The sequence below is a fragment of the Falco naumanni genome, chromosome 5, assembly GCF_017639655.2.
Source record: "Falco naumanni isolate bFalNau1 chromosome 5, bFalNau1.pat, whole genome shotgun sequence".
Taxonomy (NCBI): Eukaryota; Metazoa; Chordata; class Aves; order Falconiformes; family Falconidae; genus Falco; species Falco naumanni.
The window spans coordinates 31,479,966-31,494,477 of record NC_054058.1 but is presented as its reverse complement, the minus strand read 5'-3'; the positions used below and the strand labels follow the sequence as shown (position 1 = coordinate 31,494,477).

The window sequence follows — 14,512 nt, the reverse complement described above, 5'->3', positions numbered from 1 at the left end:
TCTTCCTCCTCCTCCTCCTCCTCTCCCCACCCATCGCCCGGGAAACGGCCGGCCCCGAGCGCCGCCGCCCGGCCCCAGCCCCGGGCCCTCGCTGCGCTCCCCGCCCCCCCAGGGAAGCCCCCCACCTGCCCGGGCTTTGCCCTGGGCCCCCCGCGCTGGGGCTGCCCGGCCGGGGTGAGGCTCCGCGCAGCCGTGAGCCTGCAGGACCCCGAGCGGTGCCCACACGTCGGCAGCGAGAGCTCGGAGCTCCCCCGGGCAGCGGGGCTGCCCCTCGCCTGGCGCTTCCCGGCAGCTCTGGGACACCCCTCATCCACCTCGGGGAAACCGGTGTAACCGCAGCTCCGGGCTGCCAGCCCTACAGCCACTGCCGGCAGCGTCCAGGTCACGATTTTCAGCAAATGATTTGTTGGTTGCATTCAGGATTTCTCTTCTCACAGAAACACGATGGTGAAACTGAAGACCCACTGGGTTGGTAAGAGCTTTGCCTAATTAATACCAACAGCCCTCAGAAATGGGCACGGTGAACTCACAAAGTCTGCAAGCAATCGATTTTTATTCAAAATCTGTATTATTCCAAATTTTTTTTTTACTTATTTTCTGCTAACCCAAACCTTTCTTTCACACAGAGGAGTAAAATACTTCCAAACCTTGAGGGCTTACTCATACTTAGTCCTCTCAAATGACCAGGGAGCTGAAACCCAATGGATACAGCCAGATGCAACCACAAATACTCTCGCTAGCTAAATATTACTGCTACAAAAAGTCTGTTTAAGGGCTCAGAAAGATGTTTTAGGACTGTCATGTAAACATCAGTATGAGCATCACGTACGCATATGACTGATAACTGTCTTTACTAGAAAAGGACCAGATATAAAATGCTGCTGTCTGATCTTAGTCTGTTCAGAGAAGGGAAAGACGTATATCACAGTTCTCTTACAGACTTCCCAAAAAGCACATATTAAAAACAAGCAGCTCCAGAAGCGGCAGAGTCAGTAACGGCCACATCTTTGCCCTGGGGAGGCACACCTGCATGGACTCACTGATGTCCAACCAGCAGCATCAACACCTCGGAACAGGGTGGACATGTGTAGGATCTCCCTTCTCTGGCTGCCCACCAATTTTCATGACGTTTGTAGCAAGTCAATATTTTCAGGATCTTTTTCTATACCTTCCTGGCAAATTGCCTAAACCTGAACAAAGTTCAAAATCTAATAAGGCACGGCTACCTGGCATGTATGCATGGCCACAGAACTCCTTCACCACCAGCAGCCCCCAAGCAGACAGGCAGTGCGATTGTGTGCATTTTGCTTCAGAAAAAAATCTCACAAGAGTTCAGAGCCACCTTCTTTTCATTGCTAATCTTCTGAAAATCACATATAGAAAAATAAATTCTCAGACTGAGCTTTCAAGTGCCAGGCATGGGCCCAAAGTGAATTTTTAACGTCAGAGTTAAAAACGAAGAAAGGGTGCTCTGAAAGCAAGGCTGAAAATCGTGCTGCTTTAAGTTTCCATATGGTTTTCTAATACAAAACCAAACAAAAAAAACCAGCAATACACACTGACCACAGACTTGCCACACTGTGGAATAATCCATGAACATGATTTTAATATATACTTTACCTGGGAGGAAGCAGTTGTGGTGAGCACTGAAGCCAAGCCATGTCCTCACGTATTAGAAGAGGCAGCTGGGAAGCAAAAAAACCCTGGAGATGCCTTCACATTGAGCCACTGCCCTGGCCACAAGGAGAAGATATGAGACTGGTTCAGAAACTTGCAGTAGTATTAAAGATGACAAAAGGATGTTGTAACTCCCTTCTGCATGCTTTTCACTCCTCACTTGTGTTGTACACAAGCTGAGCACCCTGTGTGCAAAGATTAAGGGCTGCACCAAGTTCAGTAAAGCAAGAAACTTCCAGCACACCCATCCAAAGCTGGAGAGAGCTACTAGCCGTTCCAGGGGACTTAAGGGAACACGAGATACTCTTCTGTATGTCTGGGATTGTAATGAGGCAGCCCCTCCTAACTTTCACCTGTTTTCTACACAAACTGAGTATTATACTTTATTACTGAAAATAACCGGTAGCAAAATACAGTTATGTAAGCATTCATTTTTAAACAAACACTTTACATGAAAGGAAAGGAGTGATGTATTCCCTGCAGCTGGGAAAACTGGTCAGTTAACGGGATTATCCAAACTTGAAATTCCAGTCATTTTCTCTTTTTGGACATTTTTGCTAATCTGAGTGTTTGAAATCCCAAGTCAAGCTGGTATGCAGGTCTATGGAGAAGGATTTTAAAATCCTATAGTTACTTCTGTGTATTAGGAAACGGCCCTTATTTGTACAGGAATGTATACTTCCCCGAATTCTCTTTTATCTAAGCATCCATATAGAAACCTTATTCACCCATGATTTTTTCTAACAGAACAAGCTTCCAAAGGCTTGCATCTCAGCTCATACAAGCACAGAAAAAATAACAGTGCTAATTACTATATTCTGGGTATATTCTTTTGAAGAATGTCTTTTTGAATATCGATGTTTCCAAAACCACAAGTGTCCTTAAGATATTGCCCATTCTCCATCAGTAGCTAGCTTAACTGAGATTAATTTTTCCTAATAAAATTTACAACAGGAATTTAATTCAGACCAAACTTTCCCACTTGAAGAGTTGCACTACAAATCTGTTGTCAGAGTTAAACAAGGCAATCACTTTGTTCACAGCAGAGTCTCAGTTCCAGTATTGTCAAATTCCAATTTCCTGTTTTCAGGCTACCAGGTATTATATTTCTCCCCAGACAGTTCTACAGTCTGGCTACAGCACTGTTGTTCTGCAGCTAGCAACCTGGGCTAGTTGTGTTCACAGATTTGTTCAAATACCATGGTGCTGCACAGAGGAGAGCTGTGATCACTTGGCCATCAAAGGTCAGACAGTTACACCCCAATTTCCCAGTAAACCTGCAAGGATGATTCTGCTTGAAAAATTCAGTAGTCCAAGCTCCAGCCTACCATGAACAAAGACACCCTTGGGTCAACTGGGGGTTGTTTGCTTTTACATCTCAGTGAACAAAGCCCAATGCAATATTCAGTTATTTTCATTGATATAAAGAGGGGAATAATAATTGAAAAAAAATCAAGAGCTTATTAGCAAAAACTACCATGATTCCACAACCATCAAAGGTGCCCACTACATGGCAATGGGAAATGCTTCAGAATTTTATATACAGAGAAGACCTCTACATTGCTGTGAACTTTTCAGAAAACCCACTGCATTCTTAACAAAAAGGGTTAACAAATTTGATTTGGGGAATGGAAGCCAAATGACAATTACAACAAATCCCAGAGGCCACCAAAAAGAAAAAACCTACAATCCCCATGTTTCTACAGTATTTCCTAGTAACGCTTATTATGTGATAGCACTTGATGATCACATCAGTCTGACCCCAACTGTGCAAGGTACCATCTGGACATATAATGAATTTCCATCCTTGCTGGCAGTCAGAAAGACAATAAATAGCTGATGGGTGAGATAACAGAGAAGCCAAAGCAGGAAGCAGTGGGATAAGATTACTATTTTTAAAAAAAGGTGTGCCTAACCAGAACATAAAAAATGCTGTATCAGGTCAAAGCAAACATCCACCTTGCTCAGGATCCTGCTCTGATTCCAGCTCAAAGAACACAGGAAACTCATATGGTGGGTGCCCACAAAACTCTCCCATCTTCCAGCATTTGCAGAGCCTGCCCGAGACAGACACAGCTGCTGTATCTTTAGCAACCTTAACGCATTTCTCTTCTATAAGCCTGTCCCACCCAGGTAAGCCCCTAGCACCCAAAGCATCCTGTGTTCTACTTCTCAGCCACATGTGATCTGAAGAACCTCCTTTTGTTTGCTTTGAACCTGGCTGCTGCTCACTTCAGCTGTTAATGGTTTGTTCTTTGTATTAGGATAAACACTGAAGAACCAGTCCCTCACTTAACACCATTCATGAGTTTTGTTCTTCATAGTAGAATAAACACCAAGGAATCAAAAAATCAATATGCCATAACCCCTATCCTAATCTTTAGTCAGCAGCGGTGACAGTTGTCATTTCCTCACAGCTGTATCAATAAGTAGTTAAAATACTTTGAAAGAGACTTCCTGCAAAACGATTTAAACACCCCATTCTACAAACTAAATTCTGCCAGTAATACCAAGCTTACAAGAAGCAGTGCAAGGACCCTGCATGGGGGGAGCAGCCAAACTGCTTTGCCCACCATCAATTTATTGTAATCCATGCAGTGTGTGTCCCCAACACTCGTTAGCAATGGGCAAATGTGGACCGTTTTCTACACCATCCCCTTCTCTTTCTTTTTCTGGCTGCCTGGGAGCCCCATGTTTGCTGTGGGAGCTTCTCAGCACCAGTCCCACACCCCTCTGGGACCTAAGCTGTTTTGCCTCACCATGAGCCCGTCACCATACTGAGCAGCCCACTGATGGGCCAGCTACCAGCTAGCCTTAAATCATTCATGTGACATAATTTATCAAGGCAACACAGCAAAGAACAGAATCATAATTCATCACTAGTATGTTTATATCAGTGTCATGTCTGTTCCTAAAAATGTCTATATTTTAGCATACAGACCTGTACAGAGCTTTTGAAGAATCTGTTCCCGAGCTCAGCTATTATCTACTCCCTGCAAGATTTTTCTTTCAGAGCCATAAGGATGATTCAGTTTTGGGTCATGGAACCAAGCATTTGCCAAGCTCATGGAACCCCTATCTGAGTAAGGATCACTATGTCAACCTCAAAGTTGATTTAGAAGGTCTATTTTATCAGTCTTCTTAAACAGTTGTATTCATATCAGTGGCACTGAAATACAGTTCCAGCATCTGCAGCAAATTCAAGCCTAGGAGACTGAATTACCAGATTTCAAGAAGTGCTTACGTTTGAGACATCAGAGTGCTCCCTGGGAAAGGCAGAGGAAAACAAGAAAACCTCCCTGGAGATCCTTACCTTAATGCACATTCTAACCTTTCATGTCTTATTTCTTCAGAATCAGTTAGGTAACTCACATTTTCCCTTTCCAGATACAAATAGAGAATCCCAGTGACTTTTAATTATTAAAATTCTGAATTCGTGGGCACATTTTCCTTAATTTCCCTCCCATTTGAAAAAGATGCTTGTGATACAGTGCTGTAGTTGCTTCATACTCCTTTGTGCCGTAGTTGCTTCATAAACCTCTGTTTCAGTGTATAAGAAACGAACTTATCCTTTGTTCCAGTACATAAAACCCCCTAACTTTTAGTTTTAGGTCAGCGATGTCCTTGGAACCAGCTACTGTTTAGGCTTTGTAGTTCCTGTATGTAGCTACTAACCATACATGGAAGTATTTACCTTAGTCAAGGAATGTGTTAAGTGATCATAGAGGGTCTACAGCAGAAAAACCAGGCTTGGTTCTGTGGTTTATAAAGGAGTGTCAAGTAAGGGATATGTGTAAGAATTTAAAGGGTTATGGGGCAAACAACAGGGTGAAGAGGCAATAATAACTACCAGACCCTCGTCGGGGGGTGACCACTTGGAGGCATAACTGATGCAAGCCTAAAACAGACATTATAATATTAATGAAGGCCCCCTCGCAGACTCATTCATATGCAGATAATTCCTGGAAATGTCACAAATATGTATAGCTATGTAACAAAACTGGTCCCCATGAAATAGTTGGGGATGCATGGTAGGTAGAGTGATCCCCCGCGCAGCCGGCACCGCAATAAATAATACTTGCATCCCAATAATACATTGGTGTTAAGGAGTTTTATTCCCGAATTTCGGTGACACTTGGCTTAGTGTTGGTGCATTTGCTGCTACAATTCAAGGTAGGTGCCCTTGAAAATTACAAATGGATAAAAACTTACATTGTATATTCAGAAAGAGTTTTGAATCCTTTCTGTGCCCCAAAGGTTGATATATATGCTGTATTAGAGCCTTAGGGATCTCAAGAATGTAAAGATTAAAAAAAGGGAAAATGCTAGAGAAAGGACATTTATACTGAGATGTCATTGAAACACCAGTGCAGCAGTGCATCCTTTGGAACAAAGCATAAGCTTCATTTTAGGCATATGCTTAATCCCACTGACTTGTACTTAACACACAATTGTACCATTTGATAAGCCTAAACTAGTATTCAAGTAGTGGTGTAAGACAAGATGGTATAGATCCCTGAAAGAAAAACCTCCTTGCCTCAGAACTGTATACAAGAAAAGGCATATGTCTCAAGAGATGGTCCTCTGCACAATGTACCAGTCTGTCTTACAGTCCCTTACACTTTTATTTCAAAAGAGACCCTTCTGCACACAAGGCAGAATTATTTCCTCAGTATCATGGGAAGATGGTATCCCTGCTTTATTTGATTTTCATTCTCAAGCACTTTTTCAGATGTAAATTCTTTCTCTGTTGTTGCTATAGATTTTGATTAGTTTTCCACACATAGTAATTGCTTTTGCTTTATATTAGTAATAAAGCCAAATAGCACAGTCACTGCCTCATTTTTCTATGCAGTGTGCCTGCCTAATGTAGAAACAGGAGATACATCCTCATGTTGAAAAATATCTTTATCAAATCTGCATACTTATCCACTTCTGCTTAATTAGCACCTTAGCTTTTGAAAACTTAGGTAGGCTAGAAATTTCCAGTATTTTTACAGTGGTTATATATAATTCACATTGGGTGGGACTTTCATAACTTTTATGTGCCATTTCATTGAAAAAAATGGAATTCTGCAAATAGCAGCCAGGTTAAAAAAGAGAAAAATTTTATGCCTACCAAACCAAACCAGCACCTCTTTAACTAAATATGTGTTTCATTTTGATTAATAGAAACATTTGTCATATTAGGGATACAGTACATGGAATTGTTCATATGATTAGCAACGTGGAAGCCGTGTGTGCTAGCTTATTCAAAAAACCCACCCAGGTACACCAATTATATTATTTTGCATTGACTAACAAAAAGCAGAAGTATGTTTTTAACACTGAATTTTAATCAGAATGTGATTTTTGACAGATTATATACTAGTAATTTTTAAGTGCTTAGAGAAGGCTTTTGTATACATAATTTGAATCATTTGTAAGAGCAGAGTATTTGTACACATGAAATAAAACTATAAGCAATCAGTATGTGTAGTTACATGATGTACTCATAGGAGACATCCTTTTCACACCTATATAAAGCTGACAATCTCCTCTTACTCATATTAACAAGATTAAGCAATTCACCCTTTTTTTAATATGGAGTCAGCTTCTGGATCCACAAGGAAAGGCAAAAGGTAGAGAGAGACACAGAAATGGATGGAGTTCGGGAATCTCTGCATTAAACACTTTATCTAGTTACATTCATTCCAGGTGTCACCAAAACCAGGAATAAGAAAGCTTCTTAACACCAAGGTAGCATTAAGAAGCAGGCATCCCTTTACGGCAATGCTGGATGCAGCAGGGATCATTCCACCTAACATGCATGCTGTAGGTTGCATTCAAACAAAATTATACAGTCCACACTTAAGTTTATGCATTACCTTTCTCCGAAAAATAATACATATTCATTCAATAGGCAGTACGATGTTAATTAAGCATTGCACATGCTTCTTACAGGTATCTCAGCATCTTCTAAGGGCTCTCAAACAATAGTCAACCCTATAGTTACAGCTGGCCCATCAGTGAACCTTAATTTACTTCCCCTACATGAAGAGCCCAAGGAGAGTCCAAGTTTCTTCCATTAGTTACCTATACAATGGTCTCGCAGCTACTGTACAGTCTCCTCAGCAATTGTAAATTTTAGACGACTCTTTCCCTCTTGGCATAAAATTACACAACCAGGGTCGGTACGCGTCTGTCCATAGTGATGTCACTGAAACAAACCATATAGTTGCAAAGCTAAACCAGACTATATTACATGGCAACATAGGTTTAACAACATAATGGAGGCAATACACTGAAAACCTCGATCAGTAATTTTGGAATTGCTCCCAAAACACTAGTGTTGCCTAAACTCCCGAATTACCAAACTCTGATGTAGTGTTAAACAAGAATGTGCACAAAGTTTAGGTCAAGCTGACCCACCTTCTCAAGTTGTTAAATGACTCACCCTCTCAAGTACCCACCATCTCAAGGAGTCTAAACCCATGAATGAAAGGACTTCCAACCAAGGGAGTCAATCTTGGGAAACAAAGAACAGATAATGTTAAGAACACCATTACATAAATTATGCAGAAAGAAGTCTCCAAGTGAAAAAATTCTGACCAGCTGATAAAGTGTGGCAATCCACAGAAAACTACTTGAAAATTAGGACAAAAGTAATTGTGGTAATGGGAGATTGTGACCTCCAACTCAAATAGCTGCCCCCCCTCCCCCCAAAAGAGGGCGAACCCCCACTTGGGGAGCATGTGTATGTTGGTAAAAAAACTTCAGCAGTGCTATCTAAGGATGTGCATTAGAAGTGAGAAACGTGTAATCAATCCTGTGCATGAATAAAAATGTGTATTTAATGTAATATGAATATGCAAGTACTCTACTGTATATAATGTGTACCCTCAAGTAACTTGCTGTGCATGTTAGGAGGGAAGATCCTCCATGCACCCAGCACTGCAGTAAACCATGTTGGCTTTCTAACTATCATTCGGTTTGGAGAGTTTTCATGGTTACAATTTTCGGTAACACTACTATTTTGTTTACTAGTATTTGCGTCTGTACATGTGTCCAAAAATCATGACTTGGGGCTCTTAAAATGCATTGGATTGCATAAAAATTATGAACTTAGCTTAAAATAATTGCTGTGGAGATTGACTTCTTTGATTTCTGATTAGCAAGTATTTACGTTTTGAGGACTTGCATTTGCTCTTTCCTCCACAATAAGGACTAGTCCTTTTCCTGCAAACCCAAAAATAAGAAGCACATGCTGCTCGGCGGAGGGCTGATGGGGAGCTGACAGCCCTGGTAGCCCCTCGCAGCAAACCTTCCCTAGAAGGCTGCAACACGGTGAAACCACACATGCCAGCAGCACCAGTATCCAAATGTACAACAGTGTAAATGAGAAGAGATCTGGACTCAAACCTAACAATAACCAGAATGCTTATTTGAAACGAAGCCACTCTTTCTCGATTTAGTTTTCAAAGTACTGAACATTTGGCAATGCTACGATGCAGTGTAAATCAAAAGTAACAAAACCTCTACAGTACTATATGCATAAGCAGTTCTGTTCAGGCAAGGGCTGAAAAACTCTGGAGACTTTGCTTTTGTCATAGATTTCTTTCAAGGTAATTAAGTTAGTTTAAATGCTGATGAGAATATTTTCCATTGCATTATTATTCATGTTCTCCCAGTCAAGGATACGCATTGGTGTTCTGCCTGGAGCTCTTTTCTTTTTGCTATTTCATTCAGGTTTGATTTGAGAGGGTGAAAAACTAGTTAGGAACCTTGGGTCCCCTCTAAGAAAAACTCATGTACAGTTAAATTAGGTCCTATTGACTCTGTCTGCTGTACATGTTGTCTGCACGCTTCATGTTTCACAAAGAAATGCTTGCTGACCTAGGATCTTGTCAGCGCTTATGTAAACATAAGCATTGTATTTAAAGATAATGACTGTATGTGACCCTTGAACTAAATGTTCTCTTTTTGAATAGTGAAAGAAAAACAAAGAAAAGCAATGCGTTACCATAAATTAATTTGAAAGAACTGGAAAATTGTTTACTGATCTGGCCAGCATTTATTGTCTGATTAATCTCCAGGAATTTGACAGGCTAAACACAAGTTCCTGTGTTTGCAGGACTGGAGCCAGGTAGTCACACGTGCACAGGTAACATATGGCATTGTTACAGGGGTTACAAAAGACCTGCCTGCATGGCAAATCACGTGGTGGAAAGCAAAAAGGCGGGGCAGCTTCTCCGCTGCAAGGCAAATTCTGCAGAAGTTGATGTGAGGTACCTGAGCAGTCACATACGGTGGGCAGTTCACAGCCAGCCAGCTGCCCACGGCCCAGGGAGATAATACATCCTGCTTCTACCTTGCTCACAGCGGCCTTTATCCTGGGAAAACAGAGAGAGGCTTGCCAGCTGGAAGAATTATTTTGCTAACAGTGGCAGCCTGGCTCTGCTGCCAGCCTTCCCAGGGGCCGTACTCGTACCCATGTTGTAAGGCCAGCGCATCTGACAAGACTCTCTTAAGAGCTACAACACTGTGAAAGGTAATAACAGTATGTGGCTTTCAATCTCTACTATAATCATTCAGCTCTGCTCCCCTTATACTCCTGACTGGGCCCCCCCCCCCAAAGGCCAGTCACCAGTGCGCTGGGCTGATGATCTGCCACCAGCAGCAACGCTGGATGGAGTGTCTCAGTGCACACGCTGCGTAATTCTAGCTTTTCAGCAAGCCCTGCCTTTGCAGCAGTGGGTCAGTCATATGACAGGAAAGGGTTTCCAGTATTTGGCTTTCTCCAGACAGCCCAAGAACTTCCAAGTCAGGGGTCCTCAAACTTTTTTAACAGGGGGCCGGCGCGTGGATGCAGTGGCAGGCAGTCATCTGCGGCTGCTTGGTTCCCCCCCAACCCCCAGCAGGGGAGGGCGGGGGGGTGTCTGTAAATACCGGGGGGGTGGATTGAGGACCCTGGGGGGCCGTATCTGGCCCGCGGGCCGTAGTTCGAGGACCCCTGTATCTAGGTGAATGTCACAGGAAGAAAAATTGGTCTGATTGTGCGAAGCTGGCAGCATCTGGGCACTGTGGAGGAACACAGAGCTCAGTGAGATGGTTGCTGCTGAGCTACACTGGGGGCATCCCACCTTCTGCCCCAACAGCAATGCAGCAATGTATTTTCCTGGTATGCCAGCACTTGCTTGTGCACACATGTTGGTGATGCTGCTTTGGCAGCCTGCCTGGAGAAGTCACACCCCGTCAGGAAACAAACACATTGTGGTATCAGTGCGCATTTGGGCGCTGCCTAGAGCTTCCTTATTGCTTTCTGCATCGTCCTCTGGGGTTTCTGCTGCTCCTCTAAAACCACAGAATGACACCCTATGGCACCACCACGTCCTGCTCTGCTTTTGCCTTGGGCAGCGTAGGCAGGCACTGCTCAGGGGGGAAGCAACCAGGGAAGCCGTTTGGGGCCCCTGTAGTACACAGCAGCCTCGGTTATGGAAAAGGACCCCCTGTGCTACCCTATGTACGCAGAACAAGTAGAGCCCAAACAGCAAGCGGGAAGGCCAAAAGGGATATAATAATGCTCGCAGACTTTTGTGACTTCTAATAGGCCTTAGGGTATGTACTGCTATATGTAAGTGTTATGATTTTATCATTCAGCCGTTTTAGCCTAATCGGCCACCGAAAGATGCCAAGGGAAGGTGAATCAAAAGGAGTGATCAGAGTTAAGCGACATGAGCTTTTCAATTTTATTGTTCAGAAGAAAACACAGAGTGCAGGCCTAGTTGGCTCAGGTGATCTCACGATAAAAAAATGAGGCCAAAAGCTGGCTTTAGACACAGTAACAACATTAAGTGCATCTGCTTATGATATATGCATTAATGTTGTATTTTAAAGACCATAAAAGAAGGCTCTGAGTCAATGCTCCCTCTGACACTAAACTGACAGCCCTACCTGCAGATTCAACCTGCATTTGCAACATGGTATTCTGATGCTTGGTAACCTTTATACCTAACAGGTTACTTACTAGCATTTCATAAAACAATTATATGCCAGGCATTATATAGCTCTTATTTTAATCTACAGAATCATACTACATGTGCATTTCTTCGCACTTGTATTATTCTTCCTGTCACTTGTAGTTTGCAGTAACATTTTTCACTGTACCTCAGATATCCCCAAACTCCTATTTAAACAGAAGAAGTCTCTGCTACGTTAGGGAGCAACACATTACAGAAAGCACATCTAAAAGGAGAGGAGCCTGTATCTTAGCATTTGCACATGCACTGCAAAAAGTGTGGACAAAAGGTTATATTAGCTTAAAATATTTCAGTGCTTTTCCCTACCACCCACCCACCCATTGTCTGCTTGCTCCTGTTCCTTGCAAAGCAAATGCAAACTTAAATCAGATGCCTTCATCAGGCAGGCTCTCAAATGAGTTGTGCCAACACCACTGGAGGCCATGTACCGCAGGGCAGCGGAAGTGGTGGCAATACCTTTAGCCGGTACTGTCATCAGAGATTCTGGCTTTTGAAACCATTCTCTTATTCTGGATCTGGACGGAGGCTGCTGCTGTACTTGCTTACATGAGGGAACTTAATTGTCTTTAAATTACATGAAATTAAAGATGGCAGTTACACCCTTCACCTTCAAAAAGATTTTAATTCCATTCATCCCACTAGTCAGTACATCTGTACATATCTGTTTTGGCATATTACTAATGTGTTTAATGGAAATAAACAAAGCCATGTGTTTTACATTAAAACAAAGAACACGGTATCTTGGTTACACTGGCAATTAATAATTTCAGTGGAATTTTATTTCGGCCTGGCATTATCTTGTGGGTCATACACAAAATCACAAGATACTCCTCTATGTGTCCACGAGTTCTCCTGTACATTAGAAGCCCTATTATTAATCTAACCAGTAATTTATTCAGATACTATTTAAAAATTGTTTTGGAATGCTTCTGGTAATGAGAGTAATGAAAGTCTTTTTCAAATCTTTCAGTTGTAAAGAATGCATTTGAAGCAATTTGTTGTTACTATCATTTAATATACCCTCTATATTTATGCAGGACAGCTGCACATCTTAGGGTAAATTATTACACCTCTAAAAGTCATCTGTAGTTCAAAGATTTCTTTGTTACTGAGTACGAAGAATAATAAATGTGTTAAATGCATAAACAGACTCAGCTGACTTAGCAAACATGTGACTAGCACGCTACTGATGAGAAATTTCTTGTGAAGCATAAGGTATGAAGCCAAAAAGGAAATATAATGCAATATGTTCTTTAAAGTTACAACGGAACATATGAGAAAGAAAACACAATGCAATATGACTTACCCTGTAACTAGTCTAACCAGAAAAAATAATTATAGTCAGCTCTCCATTAATACTGGGTGGATTATCAAATTTGGAATTAAATTATGCCAAAGATGCACAACTGCTGCCTTGTTTCCAAACAGGCCAATTAAAGCTGGCAGGGCTTATTAACTCATGCACAGCACCAACCAGGTTCACCACTGCTGCTTCCAGCCCCGAGCTGCTGCTGGGCAGTTAGGTGGAAAAGCACTTGGGCAAACCTGGAAGCATGGCATTGAGACCCCCCAGTCCTGCAGAAGGCAGAGTCCCCAGCTGCCATCTCACGCTGTGGTCCCTTTTGTCACATAAGCAAAGGCAGTCTGGGGAGGACCACACTTGACTGGCTGGTTACCAAGGAATATTCCTGACCAGCCTCAAATAGGAACAAGACTGTCATATGTAAAACCCCACATTCAAAGAGGCACCAATTTCTGCAAAACTGCAGTAGTACCAGAAGATTTTACATCACTTTGCCAAGAGATTTATGCATCAGACAAAACTCAAGCTTACAGATGAGTCCAAACTTCCTTCGTCTTTCCTTTAAAATTGTTCGTTCTCTCAACCATGAGATTTTTGGGCTACATTCAGGCTTTTGCTGAAAGGAACCATCTTTTCTTAGAAACAGTACAGTTCACATAACAAATTACTTCATACTCAATGCTCAATTATTTATTGATCTTATTTGATACTATTAATTCTTACTAGTTTTGTAAGTAGTATGTATCAATTTCATTTTGACCATTCCAGGGGTTTTACCTTGAGTTCTCACATTCTAAGAGGTATTTATCTTAACATAATCAGGTCATCTGTAGGTTACAGAATACGCACATAAAAATTAACTGGCCTGCTTACTGGAAGTGTTCTCCAGCTCAGCTCACACTCCCGTGACAATTTTTTTGAACATTCAGGTGATTGATTTTAGTCTGCTAGGTGTCTGCTGTTTCCCTGTTCTCTTTCCATATGTACAATGTTCCCATTGAATTTGACTTTGAAGAATAGTTTAGAGTGTTTTTCACTAGCAAGACTTCTTGTAGTAACAAAGCATTGCATTCAATACCCAGATCTAGAAGACAGGAACTGAAGTATTGTTAGCCCAGTGCTGCGAGCAGCTCCTGGACCACACCAAATAAATGCCGTGCCACTTCTTTTCCAGATGGGGATAAAACACTGTGCACTGTGAAGCTACCCAGACAGCTCTAAAGAAACTACCCTGGGTACCAGATGCAGCACAGGTATCACAGAGTGCCCCGGAAGCACGCCACGCCACCTGGAGCGGGACTGGCCAGGCTGCTTGCACCATGCTGTGGTAAGCCTGGCAACCCAGTGCTGTAGCACTGGTACCATGCACCAAAACACATACAACGCAGAGGTAGCATCATCTCATGTCAAAGGCTTAGACACCCCCTACCCAAAGGCCTGCCTATACACATACTTAATTTTTTAATAATATTACTCCTGTTCTACAAAGAAACTGTCAAATTGTTTGGTGGTA

At 42.2% G+C, this 14,512-nt stretch overlaps 1 long non-coding RNA gene across 1 annotated transcript; it reads left to right on the top strand.

Annotated features, from left to right (window-relative positions):
* Positions 1-9,805: 9,805 nt before the first annotated feature.
* On the top strand, positions 9,806-14,512 carry LOC121089534. Its single transcript, XR_005828249.1, has 2 exons — positions 9,806-10,207; positions 14,174-14,512. It is a non-coding gene; the product is annotated as an uncharacterized LOC121089534 (long non-coding RNA).